The sequence below is a fragment of the Tympanuchus pallidicinctus genome, unplaced genomic scaffold (genome assembly GCF_026119805.1).
Source record: "Tympanuchus pallidicinctus isolate F22 unplaced genomic scaffold, pur_lepc_1.0 scaffold3, whole genome shotgun sequence".
Taxonomy (NCBI): Eukaryota; Metazoa; Chordata; class Aves; order Galliformes; family Phasianidae; genus Tympanuchus; species Tympanuchus pallidicinctus.
The window spans coordinates 27494513-27511757 of NW_026294747.1; the positions used below are offsets into that span (position 1 = coordinate 27494513).

Here is a 17245-nt window from a genome sequence, read left to right on the forward strand (position 1 = left end):
ATTTCTAGTGGCATTTAGTACAGTCCAAGCAGTGGTGTCAGAGAGGGAGGATGTGAAATAGAGTGTAACAGAATTTACTCTACCTTTTTGTATTAAAAAAGCTGATTTCTTGCCACATGTGGCTATTAGAAATGTGATGATTACCGTAAAGAATATGCTTAGCATGACTTCTACAAATCCTGTACTGCAATGTAAAGACCTTCCCTCTCTCAAAATTGTAGCTGATTTCTGTAAAGGGGGAAGTAGTGTGCTTGGCAGCTGCTCAGTGGAAAAACTGTGATCTTAACAAGAAACACCCCTAAGAAGAGGTGACTTTGAGCCTAAAATTTGCTTGTTTCTGGGATACTGGGGCTGAAGAACGTTAACAGAACTTGGATTTGTTGGGTGAATTGGTGCAGAGTATGAGATAGTTTTGTCAGCAGCAGGACCTTCAGTGTGGCACACGTCATATCACACAGTCTGTGTTACCTACATCTGCAGGACTGTCCACCGCTGCATTTTGACCTCTCCTGTACTGTACATCAGTTGCCTGGTTCTGAACAGTCACCCAGATTCTTGAGGTGCAACTGAGGAATTTGTGGGCCAACCCCCCAAAATACTAAAGTGAGTGAACCCAGTGGCATTAATATGATTACTATATGAGCTAGTTTCCTGTTCTCTGCTGTCATCTTCCCTGCTGTCATTCCTCAGTGCATCAGAGCAAGAACTTGGCCGATAGGATGTTTGTGGTATGGCCTGGTGCCAGTTTAGCCTCTTAGCACCCTATCGGACAGTAAAGCAGAACCATTTTGTTCCTACTTCAGTTTCCATTTGTTGTGTCCTTCCTACTCAACTGGCGATGAGTGCATTCCACTGGTAAGGCCTATGTCAGGTCTTTGTAAGGCAGCCCTTGTGCCAGTGTTGCAGCTGACTGATACTTTCACCTGCAGTTGTTCTCTCTTCTGTATGTATTGCTGTTTTGGAAGCACAACAGCATGATCAAGGCTGTGCAGAGACTTCCTTTGCTGTCAGTACACTGAAACAGCTTCCAATGACAGGACCGGGTTATGCATGATTAAACAGTAAGGATTTTGGTCTCTCATTCGGATGGCTCATTGTTGTTCTATCTACGTGGACTGAAAGCCTCCTGGAAATGAGTTCATCCCTGTGGTGTGGCCTTTCCATTGCACTGGATTTGAAATTCTGCTGTGAGTGGGATGTGCTGGCGGGTGAAAAGGCCATGCCTTGCCTATGTACACTCACTGCAGTGGACTGACACAAGTCTTCCTATGTCTCCTGTTGTTCATGTGGGAGTGATTTCAAGTCAACCTTTGAATGCGTGAGATCTAGCACTTCTGGGCAGTCTTATGGGAGCGTGACAATGTGGATAATTTGTAGGCAGATGGTGCTGCAGGGGAAACTTCAACAACTTGTTCCCTGTCCTCCTGGATGGCCTGTGCGGTCAGTGAGAAGGCAGGATGAATTGTACCAGCTAGCTGGTGCTTTAGCTGTTGGTTTTACTATACAGCCATCTCATAGCTGAGTGGTGCTGCTGGGTGAGGAGGGACTCAAAACAGGGAAAGAAGTTGGCCTGGAAATGTAATCTAAGCCCTCCTAGCTGATGGTGGGCGGTTGTTGAGCAGAAAGGCCTGGCTCTGAGAGTCACTGCTGTCTTTCAGGTTGGCACAAACAGGCTCTGCTTGCACGTCCCATGCTTGGCCCTCATTTTTAAGGGGACTCTTGCAAAATCTTTCATCTCTGTGCCAAACAGCATACTGTGGATGGGCTGTTTGTTCCACTCCTTTCATGAACCGAATGCTGGATTGCTGCTGTGCTGGAGAGTTTTCTCACAGAAAATTCATGCTTCGGTTTCCAACTCTGAGGACAACTCTCCCTCCCATCCTACAGAGGTGCTGATCCATGGACAGTTGGAAGCTGAGGAAGGACTCTGGTTTTCCATGGTCTTTGCATCAGGCAGTCAGGGCACTTGTGGCTGCTCCCTGCAGTGTATGCTGCCGAGCAGTAACTTGCTGCTGCTGTAAATGGAAGTTGTGCTGTTACATCCTTGCTCCAGGAGCTCGCCTGTAAAGGCCTCCAAGAGATGAGGCAGAGAGAGATCCATGTATGGTGTCTGCACCCAGCAGAGCACTTTCCTTCATCATGGAAAGTGATGAGCCTGCCCAGGGCTGAGATCCCTGGCTGGGCTCCTGCGTTCTGTAGTAGCAGTTTCTTCTGCTGCATGGCATGCTTACCTGCCATCCCCTTTGGGTATTTTAACATAGCCCTCATTAAATCTGCTTGTTACATGTCTCCAAGAAAACTCGAAAAAAACTTCCAAAAAAAACCCAGCAAAACAAAACAAAAAAACCTGAGTTCACAAAAAAGCAAATAAGTGTATTTCTCAACTGCACAATGTAAAAGAAAAGGCACTTTGTTTATAGCTGCTTAGACCATGGCTGTGCCAGGTTTTATCACAGGAAAATACTTAATTTCCGTAGGAAAATTTTGATTGCAGCCAAAAGCATTTGCAGCTCTTTAAATGTGTTCATGCTTCCAGGTGAGTTTTCTACATGTTTTATCTGCTCTGGGAGATGAGATCTCTGAGGAAGGAGGAGAGTGTGGCAGCCCTGCTGCAGGAGTGCAGTGGGCAGAAGGGTGCAGGAGCACACTTGTTCGAGCCCTCGCCTTCCCTCTGATTCTGCTTGTGGAAGAAAGAGCATCTGTACAGGAAGCATCACTCTTGGTTGCACATAGCCTTACACCACCTCACAGGCAGCGGTGTGCCTGTTCACCGTGTGCCCTCTAACAGCCACACGTGGCTGCTCTGCATGGAGACGGCTGGGTGCAGGCAGCGCAGGGGTTATGTTCATCAACACTCACCAACTTGCCACCAAATGGCCAGTGCATGGAAACCTGCTGTTTCCTTGGGCTTTGTTGGGCCATTGGGGAATGCTGGCCAGGGATGAGACTATTTCCAGCTGTGGGGAGCCAAGTGTGAACTCACCCTGGGCAGGATGCCCAGCTCTGCTGTTTGTTCTTGCCAGAAATCCTCACCCTCCAGCCAGCAACACCAAACCAAGTTTCTGCCAGCACTCAGCCAAAGATCTCAGCAGGAAGGAGGAGGAGGAGACCAAGCAATAGGCAGGGGAGGGGTGCTGGGGAGGCACTCGGGGTAGGTGGCAGCGTTGGAGGTGGCTGTGGGTGGAACAAGGGTCTGCTCTGCCTGGGCTGGGTACAGAGGGGAGAACAGTGGTGAGGACAGAAGGGGTTGGCTCTCATTGGGCAAGGCCCACACGTACCTTGTGTGAACTTTTAGGAACTGAAGAGATGAAGGAATTAATGTTGTTCTTCCAGCACTGGCAAAAATTGCTAGGGAAAGGAGATTTCTAGCTGCTGTTTCTGATGAATGCTTCTGGCTCCTGATACTGTGGATTTTTGCATCTGGCTGCTTGGTTGAAGCTATTGGGCCTCTACTAAAGAGTATCTAAAGTGCCTGTAGTCACAGTGCTGCATGCTGAAACATAGCATCATAGGCATGGTACTGTCTCAGCAGAGCAGCATGCGCACGCCTGTCTGCAGGCTTCTGGGCCTGCTCACTTGGAGGCATTGAAGCTGGTGGAGGCAGCGAATGAGCAGGGGACTGTCTGTTCCTGTGAGCACACCTCCTGCAACACTAATAATTTTAGTGCACCAGCCTGTCATTTAGTGACATGTTACACCATGCCTTGCTGTTGGAGCCTGTTGCAAATAGCCTGACCCAGCCAGCTCCTAAAGCATGGGTGGATTGCTGAAATCTGATGGAAGCTTTCAGCCCAGACCCTGAGCAATATTTCCCTTCTCCTCCTATAATGTCTTGTTTCTTTAAAGCTGTTAACTGTCTGTAATCCAATCATTACTAATGTAATTAGTGAACTGCTTACAGTAAGTAAAACACTTGAAGCCTAATACCTTCTGCAGCTTGCAGAGCTTGGAACCACTTTTACCTGCTGTGCTGTAAAAGGCAGTGACCACTGAAGGTCTGGGAAGGGGTGGGGGAGTGCCGGCATGAACTTGGTGCTATTGGGTTTCTTGCAGCTGGTGGGAGCTCAGGACCCCATGCAGGTGAACTAGCAAGTCCTCAAGGTTGCTTTGGCTGAAGCTGGGAATGCTTTGAGGCTTTTTGACTTACTGGGTCCTTGCTTAGCACCAACTGCTTGGCTCCTTGATCTGCCTAAAGCAGCACAGGGAGGCATGAGGCTTACTTCTTTCATGTGAGAGGAATCTCAGCTTTGCACAGTGGCTGCGGCTGGCACGTGGTGATCTGCTGCTTCTCTGTCAGCCAAGAGCCTTCCCATTACCTGTCCTGCCAAAGAGTGTGAGGCTGCTGGCAGTGGGGAAGGTGTAATAAGCAGAACTTAATGCTAGGTGTTTTTTTTTGTTTTTTTTTGTTTTTTACCATGTAATAAACCAACCTTGCAGCAGGCTCAATGCCTCCTCCAAGGCAAAGTAAAATACCTACTTACCCAGCTGCCAGCCATCAGCCAACAGGTTCACTGAGCTCAGCAAGTGAGCAGGGGATTCATTTGTAGTATTTGGCCTGAGATAAAGTCAGAAAAATGGAGAGTCTGTTCATTGTGAAGGCGGTGTTAAAATGCAAACAACAACAAAAAAATCATGTTGTAGTTTTCATTTTTGCTCTTCAGCCATCACCTTGCTGCTTTTCTGGGCTTTGTTCCTGCCTGGTGCTGGAGAGTTGAGGTGCAACGAGATCTCAGTCTGCATCCTGGCTCCAAGCAGCTGAAAAGAACTGAGAAAAGACCTCTGTGAGTTCATGCTGTGTGCCATGGATTTAGATTGGGAGGGTGACATAGGTTACACTGGAGTTAGAGAGTTTTCTTCCTGAGTTTCAGGTGACAAAGACAGAGGTGTTGTCACTCTTCTAGGTCTTGTGCATGCTGTCAACCTCTGGTGCTGCTGTCTGTGTACATGCCTCACTGCCCCAGGAGTCTGCTGTTGTCACTGCGTTGTGGAATACTGATCTTGTGTTTGTTGCCATGTGCTCAGGAAGACCTGTGGGATGGACCCCAGGCTGTACCATGGTTGCTGGCTGCTGGCCTGAGCAGCAGTCTGCCTCTTTGTACTCCTGCCTCTGTCTGCGTCTTCTTCCCATCAATTGCTGTGCTTGCTGGTAGCCTGTAAGGTATCTGAGGAAAGGGCTGTTTCTTTGCCTTCCTGTACCTTGCACTGCAGATCTCTAATCACTGAGTGTGGCTCCCAGACATTGCAAGGCTGCGAGAGCTGACAAGATAAGAATGGATTTTAAATGTTTTCCTAAAGCCACTTGTATCAGTAATGGCAAATAAAAACTGCTTCTCTGTGATACTTGCTTACAACAACTCTCTTCACTCAAATGAAAAAATATTCTAAATTCCTTCTTCTGTTCTAGCACCATGCATTTGATTTTCTGTCTGGTTTAGGTGCTGCCTTGAACCCTATCATGCCCTGCTTGAGCGCTTCCCACTTCTCTACAGAGGGAGATTTAGTAATAGACCACTTGAGAGTTGCACTTCCATACTTGTTGTCTTTGGCTCCAGCTGTCTGCTTTTGGCGTGTCACTCCAAAATTGCAAGTGGAGATGTGCCTCTCTCCATACTCTTCTAACTAAGTTGTACAGTAGTGTGCTGTAGCAAGTTGCTGGTGTGATACAGCCATAGAGCATACATTGAATGCACAGAGGCATACAGTTTTTTATTAAATTTTGCATTGAGTTGAAAGCCTCAGGTGGTATTCTTTCATACCTCTTTTTCTTCCTATATTTCTCAGTCCCAAATACTCTCTCCTCCTCTGTTCTCTCTCTTTTATTGCCCCACCTTGATTAACAGGAGCGGGGAAGGATAACCTGACATTTTACTGAGGGACACTTAATGCTTTAGGTTGAAGATTGTTGTTCTGCTTAGGTAGGTTGCTGACTTTCATGGTCTGATACATTAACAAAATTATATGGTATTGGAAGGCACTTTTGAAACTGTTTTTGTTATGAAGTTTTTTATAGTTATCTTCATCTCCTTCATGTAGAGAGTAACTTAAGGGTTTCATTTTTCTTCAGAGTTTAATTTGAATTCTTAAGAGAAGTGAGCTCTGGCAGTCCCGCACTAGGTGAGTCCTGCTCTGGTTCTGAGCAGAGCAGGGGAGTGTGGGATGTGGATTCTGTCTATGTGTCCTATCTAAAGAAACAGCTCTCCAGGAATGAGCAAGGACTGGGTACAGCATGTTCTAAGAGCTGTCCTTTGGACAAGTGTGCCTCTGTGGATGTGCAGGCTATCTGGACACTAGAGCAAAGCACGAGGTACTGACAAAGCATAGTTCTGCTTGTGTTCCCTTCTGGCCTTTCCATATGATGGACTGGGAAGTCACATTCTCCTATGACTTCTTCTCATGTGAATCCTTAACAAGATTTTCTAAGGGTGCTTATTTGTCATGAAACTGGAGTGCACTGCAACAACAGCTACCCTTCCAATAGGAACAGTAACTGCAGTCTGTAAAGAGTGTTCTAGATAGTCAGGAGGTGAGGTGAGGTATCTTCAAGCTGACAGTCCTTGATGATTCCAAAGACTTGACAAAATCTTAACAGTTCACACCTCATTTATTTAACTTCTGCATATGCAAATATTGAGTGCTCTCAAAACTTGCTCAAGGCAGGACTCACTCCAGGTTCAGTTTCACAATTTTCAGTCCACCCCGAGTGTTCTTACCTATGTCAGCTGTTATCAGCTGGATGCAAATTGCTGAGGCCAACCATGAAACCAGTTCCTCAGCCATGTGGAATTTGGAGCTGGAGCAAATACAGAAGCTTCTGAATAGCTCTTATTATGTTGGAAGGCAAAGCAGCACATTCTCACTCTTTAAGCCCTGCCCAAATTCCTTGAATTTTTACAGCTCCAGGTGATAGTTCTAGTCTGCATGCGAAAAGAGTAAACCATCCACCAGCTCTCCCAAGGTAGGAATGCGGACTAAAGCCACCTGTAGCCATGCCATTTTAAACTGATTTTGCTGTGGAAGTATCAGTGGATCTGTGTTCTGACCAGCACATTACCTGGTTCCCCAAGCATTGGTCCTGAACTGGGGTTTGGTGTCTGTCTCACTTTTAGGTGCAATGCAGTATTCCTCTTTCTGGAAATGAGTGCTTAATAGCTGATCTAAGAAATACTTTAGACCAGATGCTGATCTAGGAGAGAAGATGCTTTTGCCGCCTCTGTAGGAACATTAAGTGCCTCCTCTAGGCCCCACAGAGCATGTCTGAGCTATGCACTTCACACAGTTGATGAAGCTTTGAGGCAGCAAAGCTTCCTTGCCAAGTGTGAAAGCTCAAAGCCCGGAGAATTTGCCATGCTGCTCGTTAGGATTCTAGGCTTCTTGCGTGAGCAAGTCCCGGTAGTCTGATCTCCATCTTCAAAGAGTGGCAAGGGTGCTGTAGGAAGTTTGGGAGCAAAGGGCTGTGCCCTAGGTTGGCTCCTTCTGCTTTAGAGCTTCTGGGAGGATGCAGCAGGGCTGGCTACAGGGAGGTGAGTGGGACCCTCCTGCAGCAGCTGAAGCCAGACACGGTGTGCCTTCTGCCAGATGCTCCTGCAGTGGACATGAGGCTCTGGGCAGTGGCTGGTCCCTGCTGCAACATGTGACAGTTACTTGATTGCTCAGCAAAGAAAGGGCTAGGACAAGTGCGCCCTTGCACTTCAAGCCCACCCCCTGGCTGTTCAGTGTGCTGGGATGGGATTATTTCTTCCTGGCCCACAGACAAGATCAGCTTGAACCTCCTGCTGTGAAGCTGCACATAAACCCACGTTGTTCTTTGACGTGGTTGTGGCTGCTGCCCAGTCATGTGCTTGGGTAGAATGGGACAGACACCGTGCAAAACTGGCTTCCAGGGGACTGGTTTTGGTGGAAATCTCATTCATCCTTCGCAGCCTTCCGTTGCATGAGCATGGCTTTCCAAAGGAGATGGCAGCAAGCACTGAGTTGAAGACAAAAGACCAGCCAGCCTGTGGAAATGAGGTTTTGCTGTTCCCACTGCAACTTTGTGCTGAAGTGCAGGTGCCAGCAGGAAGAGGGTTAAGCGCTCCTATCACATGGCGAGGTTGTGTTTTCTGCATACTTTTCATAATCAGGGCTGGCATCCAAATCCGGAAGAAGATTAGCACTTAACCAGAGACCCCGAAACAATGTGTTTCATGCTGGTATTCCTGTGAAGCTGCGCATTCTGCCATAAGCCCCCTCACGGAGACCTGTTCCTCCAGCAGCCTTCAGAGGAAGCTATGGGGAGAGCAGAAAATGGATGTTTTTAGGAACAAAGATTGGACTGGGCTGTGTTCATCTTTGCTGCAAGCTTGAAGCCAGCGAGCCTTTGCCAGGAATTAACTTATTCCATAATAACCTGATCTCTTTCAAAAGATGTTCTGGGGATTTCTGGCAGGAACACTGGTCTTCTGGGATGAATGTCTGAGATTGTTCAGGCATGACAGTGACTGGTTTGGGAAATGGGTCTGTGCCTTATGGCCACAGGGTTTGTATAGTTGTCACATGTACATTTGGCCAGTAGGTGACTTCTGGGTTCCCACTGCATCAAGTGCTAGGTGTGACTGCCAGCTGAGGGTACTGCTTCTTAGACTGTAATTGTTGCAATTTTTAATACTTATGGCTGTCTTAAATGAACTTTTCCATGTTGGTCCTGCTCTGAACTGGATTAATGCAGGAGAAACAGAAAGCCACTTGGACGTGTAGAAGTAATCCTTAAATCTTCTATTTGACAAACTCATGGTGGGTATCTTACAGTACTAGTAAGATAGCTATTTATAGTCACCATTGCCTGATCTGTGGGATGATGTTTAGCTCTGGGGTGAGTTTTTAGTTTTTCTGAAACAAGCAATGTACCTTGGCTTTTTTGTTCCACGGTGTCATTTGGCTTCCACGTGGTAACTAACACTGTTATCTCTCATCTGAATGCCACCTTCCCGCATGCACTTTGCCTCACTCAGATGATTCCCTAGTGAAGAAAGCAGATGACAAACATCGTGACAGTGATGACTTATAGATTACACAGAAACTGTGTGTACTGCCACTTGGCTCATCTATTCCTTGTCAAGTGTTTTTTTTTTCCCCAACATAGTATGACGCAGGACCTGCTACTTTTATTATACCTACTGTATGTGTCCGTGCATACATTGCAGTACTGATAATTTAGGTGTTACGTGGGTAAAGAATAAAATCCTGACCGTCAGAGATCTGAAAAGAAGCTAAGGTGTGCCATAAGATGAACAAGACTAAGCAGCCGTGAATTTTACAGTGTATCCGCAATCGCCATGTATCAGCTGTGATAGTAAGCTGAATTGCAAATGTTTTGCTTAGCAACTGTTGCAAAGGAAAATTGTCAGGCAACGGCTAACTCAGGAATGAGTATGGAAGACGCTCCTTTTAAGTGATGAGCTGTACTCTGATGTGTTACTCTGACTAAATGATTTGCTATTTTCTTATGAACAAGTAAGAATATGGGCACTTATGTATCAAAGCATAAACAATTGAATCCCCTAGTTATATGAGGGCTTTTTTGGCTTTGAGAGTTGTAGATACCTCTAGGCAGCTTCACAAAGGCTGCAGGGTCAGAGAGCTTTGCCTGTTATTAACTTCTATGGCCCTTTATTGGGGAGCAATGAAGAATTTGGGTGGTAATCCAGATGTCTGCTTCCACATGTCTCCTGCCTGTCCTTGGCACTGTGATCTGAACATGGGACTGTTGTACGAGCAGCAGCTAGGTATCAGGATACTAATACTGCCAGGGGAAGAGCATTTTCATTAGGCGTTACTTATTCATGGGGGAAAAGATTAAAGGCAAAAGCAGCCTGCCTTGAATTGGCATGCAGGAGATGCATTTCAGACTGCATAGAGATCCTTTCTGCTGGGTTGTCTGTGGGAGAATTATTGGCACATGTTTCATAGACTCTTTTTGTTGAAGAGAAAATAGATGGAAGACTAAAAGATCTGTAAGGAAGAGTTGCCATATAGCTTTGTAGTGTCTGCCCAGACTGCTTGCCTGGCCTTGGGGTTGAGGTTTTGCTTTTCCTAGCAGCCTAGTGTTACAGCAAGGTGTCAGGTGCTTTTGTTGCCCTTACAGGCCTGGCATCAGATGGGACCAGGGCACTACTTCCTGAGTGCCTGCCCCAAGTGAAGCACTTGGGGGTCAGTGTTTTGTGGGAGTGACACCATTGCTCAAGTGTAAGGTCTCTAAGATGAGAGCTCACATTTGATCTCAAATGGCCTAGCAGGAAATCCAGGTTTAGTAACATATTATCTCTTCTGAAGTTTTCTCCCCGCCTGAGTTGAATATTTCTACAAGGCCTGTCCTTTACACTGGAGGGACACCAAAGACCTGTCCCTCATCATGGTGGGTTGTCATAGTCCTATGAGCACTGGTGCCACTAGTTCTGCTTTGAGTTTTATCATTCAGGCTGCTCTGTATGTTTGTTTTTGTCATTCTTTAGCAGGAATCCTCATTTCTGCAAGCCACAGTAGCTCACAAACAAAAGTGGAGTCCTTGCTGCCTCACCTACCCTCAGCTGACATGTCTTATGGGCTTTTTCGTTGTCGCTTTGTCTCTGTTCACCATGCAGGGAACTTGGCAGGTGCTGGGGCTGTGACAAGCTTCAGCAACCTCTCTGCTAATAAAGAAATCAGCTGAACCATGTCAGGAAGCATGGGTAGGAGTTTAGACTGGCTCTGGGAGGTGAGTTCCATGGACATGGACAGGCATCCTTCTCTGCGGATCTTGGCGTTTTACTGAGTGGGTGCTTCTGGGAGTTTGCTCAGGAACAGAGGCAGCAACTGAGAGAGAAGCTATGGGGAAAACAACCTTATGCTGCTTATGCATCTGACTGTACCTGTGATGACACTGTGGGTTCTTGAACTGATGTTCCAGGGATTTGAAAAAAAAAAAAATATGCCCTGTAGCCTAAACTAAGGAACTGTTGAAGGACTTAAAAGGGTTTGGGATGATAAAACTACAAACAGCACCCTAGTCTTGTGGGAACTCCTTTCCTAACACTGGTTGTAGAGAGCATCTCCTGAGTTCAATTTCAGTCTACTGCCAGCACATTGCTTGGATCCACACGCTTTTCCAAAATCACCACAAATGAGAGCTAAAACTGCCTGGAATTTGGTTATATCTCTGGCTTGAATAAAGCCCATACTGCTTTCTGAAGAAGCAGAGATGTTTGAAGAAATGCCATTCAGGAGCTGAAATGTCCATCTCAATGACTGCATGGGTTCAGAGCTTCTCTTGTCCCTGCAAGTGTTTCATGCATGACAGAAAACAAGATGAGCCCATGTCCTGGCAAGTTTCTAGGTGCAATTAGTGGTTGCAGATACTTAAATGCAAGCTAAAAGCAGTGGGCATCCTTGTGCTTTGTTCTGCCTGATGGACTAGACCACAGGTTGTTTCCTGTGGTTGGGAGCCACAGCTGAGAGTTTCAAGAGCGGTATGTGCAAGCTGGGGAGTTTATAGCTAGATAGCACGCAGTTCAGATGAGATCAGTGCTTGCTAGAAAGAAAAAAGCTAAGGAAGGATATGGGTTAAAGATATGATTGCATGCTTACTCAGTTTAGGCAAATAGTATGTTGTGATGGCTTGGTGTTCTTCATGCTCCATTTTATCAGGGCTGCTTTTTGGAGCAGTGCAGTTCTGTTATCCACCCAAAATGACTGTACCTTTGTGAGAGTAGTTCAAAATGTTGTATGTAAGCTCTGGTGAAAAAGCAGCCCATCCTTTGAATGGTTTAATTTCTGTATATGGCAGAAAGGCAGCTCCCCACACAGCCCTCAAAGCTGTCCGTGGCAGTTCTCCCCAGTAGTTAATGTGCAACCACTGTGTCCACATAAAGTCTAGATATAAACAATTATTTCTGTACCTTGACAATGTCTTTCTCAAGAGCAGCAAGGGAGGGGCAGGAAAAGGGTGATTTACTTTGTATTGCCTTAAAAAGGCAAACAAACCAACTGTAAGCCACATAGTATAGATCTGACCTTCACCTAAGTCAAACTCTACATAAAATCTGCCATGGATGTATGGAACATCGTTCCATCATTCTGCTCTTTCCTGCTGAACTGTAAAGCAGAAGTAAATTGAACATCTCGAATGATTTAAGGAGTTTGCTTACAAAAATGCTTTGTTCTCACTCCCTCGTTGTGCAGGCTCAGGACCTTGCTATGCTCATGTGCAGGCGAGCACGGAGCAGAGCTGTTACTCCACTGCTTGTAATTATTTTTCATGCCATTCCTTCACCTTTCCTAGCAGCCTTACATCTAGGATATTGCTTTGCCTTAAGGAGGTAAATTCATGAGGGCTCTTCACAGTTTTGTCCCTGTTCCTTTTGAGTTAGTTCAGGATCCAGTTAGACATTTGAGTAGTTCATATTCAATAAATCCTTGGAATTTTATCACTAGTGTCTTGTTTGTCATTGTTACTCACCTGGATGATTAAATCTAGTTCTTCACAGCTAGGCTCTATAAACAGGAATGTGTTTTCACCTTACTGATTGTTCTATTTTTTCTAATAATTAAATTATACTTGGCATGAAATGTAGGTAATGCCCTGCTCTGCGATGCAGGCATTTTTATGCCTTTATTTTCTCTCTCTTATTTATCTAGTTTATAATCCAGGTGAGAACATCCCTCTTACTGTAAATATGCCTGCTTACTTTTGAAGTGTTGAAGATGATATGATTCAACAAAGTCAGGGAAAACAAGCAACAAAGAGAGGTGCTGTCTGTATGCTGGCTGCTATGGGATGAGGAAGGCAAAGAGCTTTGCTCCTTATTAGGCATCGGAGAGCGCTCACCGCAGAGCCGAGCAGGAAGCCAGCTTCATTGGTTCCGTTGCTTGCTGAGCAGTGTGTTATCAAAAATAAATAGGCTTGTGTTTGACTTCAGGGTGAGGTTTTCAAGAAGAGATGAAACGAAGTAGCAATTTAATGCAACTGTACATAAAAAAGTGTGTGCCAGCATTACTGCACCTTCCAAGAATGGCATACTCCATTAAATTGCCAGTGGTTTGCTTATGAATTGCCAAGGGCAGCTGATGCTCAACAGTGCTAGGAGGCTAAGGCAACTTCCTGAAATATAACCAAAACAGCTGTGGGCTTTGATAGTAGCAGGGAAGGGGAACAGTGTGTATGATGTATGAATCCAGTGCCATTTTAGAGGTTAGCCACGACCAATGACAGATAACCACTTAAAGCATTTACAAAGAAGATGGTGTTGATGCCCGTGCCTGATGCAGACGGATTAGCTGTGCTGTTGGAGATGAAGTTGGTGATGCTGCAGGGTCCCGTGGTCTCAAGAGGCAGCACCCCTGGGATGACCTCCTCTGCTGTGAAACCTCCATGTTGGAGGGGACCTGCAGGGATCATCAAGCCCAAGGACCTTAGAAGCCTCATTGGCATGCGAGTTTCCGTTGCTCCTCTTGGAAAGAAGGCAAGGCCTATGATGCGATGGATACTGGTTCCAGTCACTGCTGGCCATTTCCTCTGGGATGGCTGCTGGGTTGCTCTTGGCATCACAACTAGGTTCTTGGTGGGACTTTGTTCACATTGGCCAGGCCAAGTGCAGTTTTTACAAGCTAATTGCAGTTCTTTGTCGTTCAGGAGGTGGGAATTTAAGCTTCTGTGTTGACTCTACCACATCACTTGTCAGAAGACAAAGAGCTGGAGTAGGGTATACCTGAAGGACAGGAAAGCTTTCCTAGTGCTCACACCTGGTGTGAACAAAGACTGAACATGGAGGTGGAGCAGCTGAGGCTCAGGCACGTGCTTCTTGCTGCACCTTTCAGTGGGATGTCAGTGTTCAGCCAACAGGCAGGGTGCAGATGGTTTTTTTTTTTTTTTTGGAGCCTACCTTCTAGTTGAAGAAAAACCCTTTGGGAAGCATCATTACCCAGTGTGCAATTACATGGCTGCTTGTGTGCTTCTGTTGGGCTGAGATGAATGACTGCGTGAGGCAGCATTTATCCTTTACAGAGACTGGCTGAGCAGGTGGCTCTGTACCAATCCCCTCGTGTTTGCATTGGAGCAATGATTTGCTCCACAGCTTCACCTGCAGGACTTCCTTTGTGCTAGGGAAACGGCAGAGGAGTCAGGAGGGGCTGAGGCTTTGTGAGGATGTGTCCTTCCTGAGGTAGTCACAGCGTGGGGAGGGCTTCTAAACCCAGAAGAATGGGACAGAGATGAAGAGAAAAGTGCAGGCCCTTTAAGAAGGAATTGGCAAAAGAAGAGCTCAGTATTTAAATTTAGTGCAGACGAAGAGGGAAAAAAATTCCCTGCAGCATCTGGTTTATATTAGTACTCTCTGCTTCAGTGGAGGATGTGTTTACTGTGAAGCTCTTGTGAGTGTAGTGGGGACATGGGGGGGAGGGGGCTGCCCATGATGGTTGTTCTTAGGGGACATGGCAGTCCCTGCCATGCCTTGCAGCTCCCATGCCTCCTCCTGGGCTCCTGAACCAGCCCTGTTGGTGCCAGGGTGTGCTGGGGTGTTTGAGCACAGCTGTCTACCAGGGCTCTGCAACAGCACTCACTGTGCTGGCTGCTTCCCATCTTGCTCAGCCCAGGAATGGAGGCAAATAGTCTTGGTTATGAGTGCATGCAGACATATGAGCAGTGGCTGCCTACAGAGGCTGTAAAGTTGCTGATGTGCTTTGATGAGGGCCGGTCACTTCTGCCTCAGGCTGAAACTTCCTCTTCAGCGTGGGACGTGGGGAGAGCTTTAGGATGACTGGGTTTTAGCGGTGGGGAAATTTCTCTCTTCTGTGCTTTCTTTATTGAAGCATGGTCTGCGGTCTCGCTCTCTCTCGACTCTGACAGGAAACCCAAATGTAGCAGTATTAGTTGATGTGAGATGTTTTGGGAGGGAGGAGAGATCTATACAGGTCTGTGCAACCTGTGTAGATGCTCCCTGCTCTCCACCCCTAGCCTGCACATCTCACAGAGCATTACGTGGTGGCTAGCAGCCCCTCTGGTGGTGTGTTCTAAGCAGGTATGGCTGTAGGAGTCAGCAGTGAGCACCTGGGTTCTGCTTAGCACTGAGGTTAAAAATTGTTGAATAATCTTATAAAAGCATTGTGAGAGTTCATCATATTTAAGGATGAAATAAATGCATATTTTTAGACCTAAAACCATTGAAAAAATAATTCCTAGTCCACAGTGATCATTTCAGTATCTGGTTATTTGAAACTTTAGGGAATAGATGCCATGTTCATCCAGGCAGAAGGAAAAGGAATGGAAAATTTTGGATTTATGTTCCATGTACAATGTAGATTTTGGTATGGCTGTTCTCTCCAGCTGCTGCTGGACGAAAGCCTGTTGCCACCACCGCAAGACTGAGATTAAAGCTCATAGCAGAAATAAACTATTCCCCCAGCTATTTTTGCAATTTCCCTCATCTAAGAACAAACAAAAGTGGTCTCCACCTCTCCTTTCCCCTCCTCCTATCTCGGGACAAGTCAGCAGCGGTTTCCCTTTTGCAATTTTCATAATATCTTCTCTTGATTATTTACCTTTGCTGCTGTTTAATCCTTGCATAACTCCATTCAAATCAATGTCCCTCAACCACCAGTCATCCACTATAGCTAAAAGCATCTTCCTCCAGGTGAGTCAGAAATTAAGCCCTGCCACTCTGTCATCCTCTCCCAGCAACTGCCTTTCATTTCTTCCCAGTGGTGGCCTGCTGGCAGGGTGTAGAAAATAACTACATTTCTGAACAACGTGCTGGTGGCCAAACCAGCAAAGCTGTGCCTCTTTCTCATGATGATGGTTTAGGAAAAATTCTGGCACCTAGGGGTGTTCTCAGCCAGTTTGATTTGAAGCACTGATCCTCCCCACGTGGTTATTGCAAAGGGCCTGTTCTTCTTGACCAGAAATGGATATATGTTTAATTGCAGAACTACAAGTCTTTAATGAAAAGTGTTTTCCATGGTCACCCCTTAGTTTTTGTTTGTTTGTTTCCAAAAGCCAGGTTCTGGAAATCCCAAATATTTTGGCCAGTTTCCTTGCCCTGCTACAAAATGTATCCAGGTGTGCACCTAAGTAGTTCAAATGTATTTGTGGAGTGGTTTCCAAGCCAATTGAGTCTCCCGCAAAGTGCAGTTGCCAGACCTGTGCTGCATACCATTGTCCTTGGTGGAAGAAGCTTCTAAGCAAGAGCTCCTGTGTAGTGAAAGAAAGTGGGAGTACAGTGTGCCAGAGCTACTGCTGCCAAAGCAGCATCCTGCAGCTCACGAGAAAGTATTCCTCATACCTGCACCCTTGCTGAAAACAGGCTTTTTTTTCTGCACAGCGTGAAAAATGTCTCTGATTAACTGTAGCCAATATCTCAAATTATCAGAGCTGTGCTGAAATTGGATGGCAACACTATTTAGTTGGAACGTAGTGAGGAATGTAGTTAGAGATTAAGTGGAGCTACAGAAAGGGAGAAACAATCCTAATGATTTCAAGGTGATACCGAAGTGCTTAACTAAGTTCACTTTAACTTGTGGTTCTGAGAAGGATTTATTGAATGCCAGGTTTCTCATCCTCCCATCCTTCTCTCTTTCCCAAGTAATATTTGTCTTAATGCATAGCACCTTGAGAGATTCAGCATAGCTAATAGGAATCATCTTAATGCTCTTCTAGACTAGGCTGATTAAAAATAGTTAAAACTTTATCTCTGAGGCTCATTCATTTTTCTTGCTGAAAATACCTGATTTTTCTCAAAGATCTCTCTTCTCTTCCAGTGTTCTGGCCTCCTGAAAACTCCTCCTTAGAGTAAGAAAATGTGATATATTTTTTTCTTTTCGTCCCTTAACCTGGAGAACAGAGCTTTATAAACTGCTAGCATCTCATACCCAGTCCAATGCCTCCTCCTCTGGCCTGCTGAAGAATGCACCTTTTGTACCCACGGCCTTTCCTATAAATGGCAAGGCTCTGGGTATGTGTGGCGCACAGGGAAGAAAAATGTGCGCTGGCATTCAGCATCTAGTTTACATCATCTGTGTGCTCTTGTGGTGAGCTCCTTGCCCTCATCTCCTAGAAGTGAGCAAGTGCAGGAATGTGAACGTGTGGTGGTTAGGGTGTAAATCACTGCCCATCCCCTGCCACCAGCACTGCTGCTGCTCTGGCCTGCAGGGTAGCTGGGCTGGTGCTGGGCCCTGCTCGCTGAGTTAATGCCTGCCAGAGTGCAGCGGGCACCACTAGGGCGTTTGGGCTTCTTGCACCTTC

At 46.1% G+C, this 17245-nt stretch overlaps 1 protein-coding gene and 1 long non-coding RNA gene across 4 annotated transcripts in view; both read left to right on the forward strand.

Annotated features, from left to right (window-relative positions):
• ACTN1 (actinin alpha 1) overlaps positions 1–17245 on the forward strand; it is an 80323-nt gene that overhangs the window by 5999 nt on the left and 57079 nt on the right. The window lies entirely within an intron of this gene.
• LOC128085528 (uncharacterized) lies at positions 4663–5338 on the forward strand. The gene is made up of 2 exons (XR_008209004.1): positions 4663–4781; positions 4902–5338. It is a non-coding gene; the product is annotated as an uncharacterized LOC128085528 (long non-coding RNA).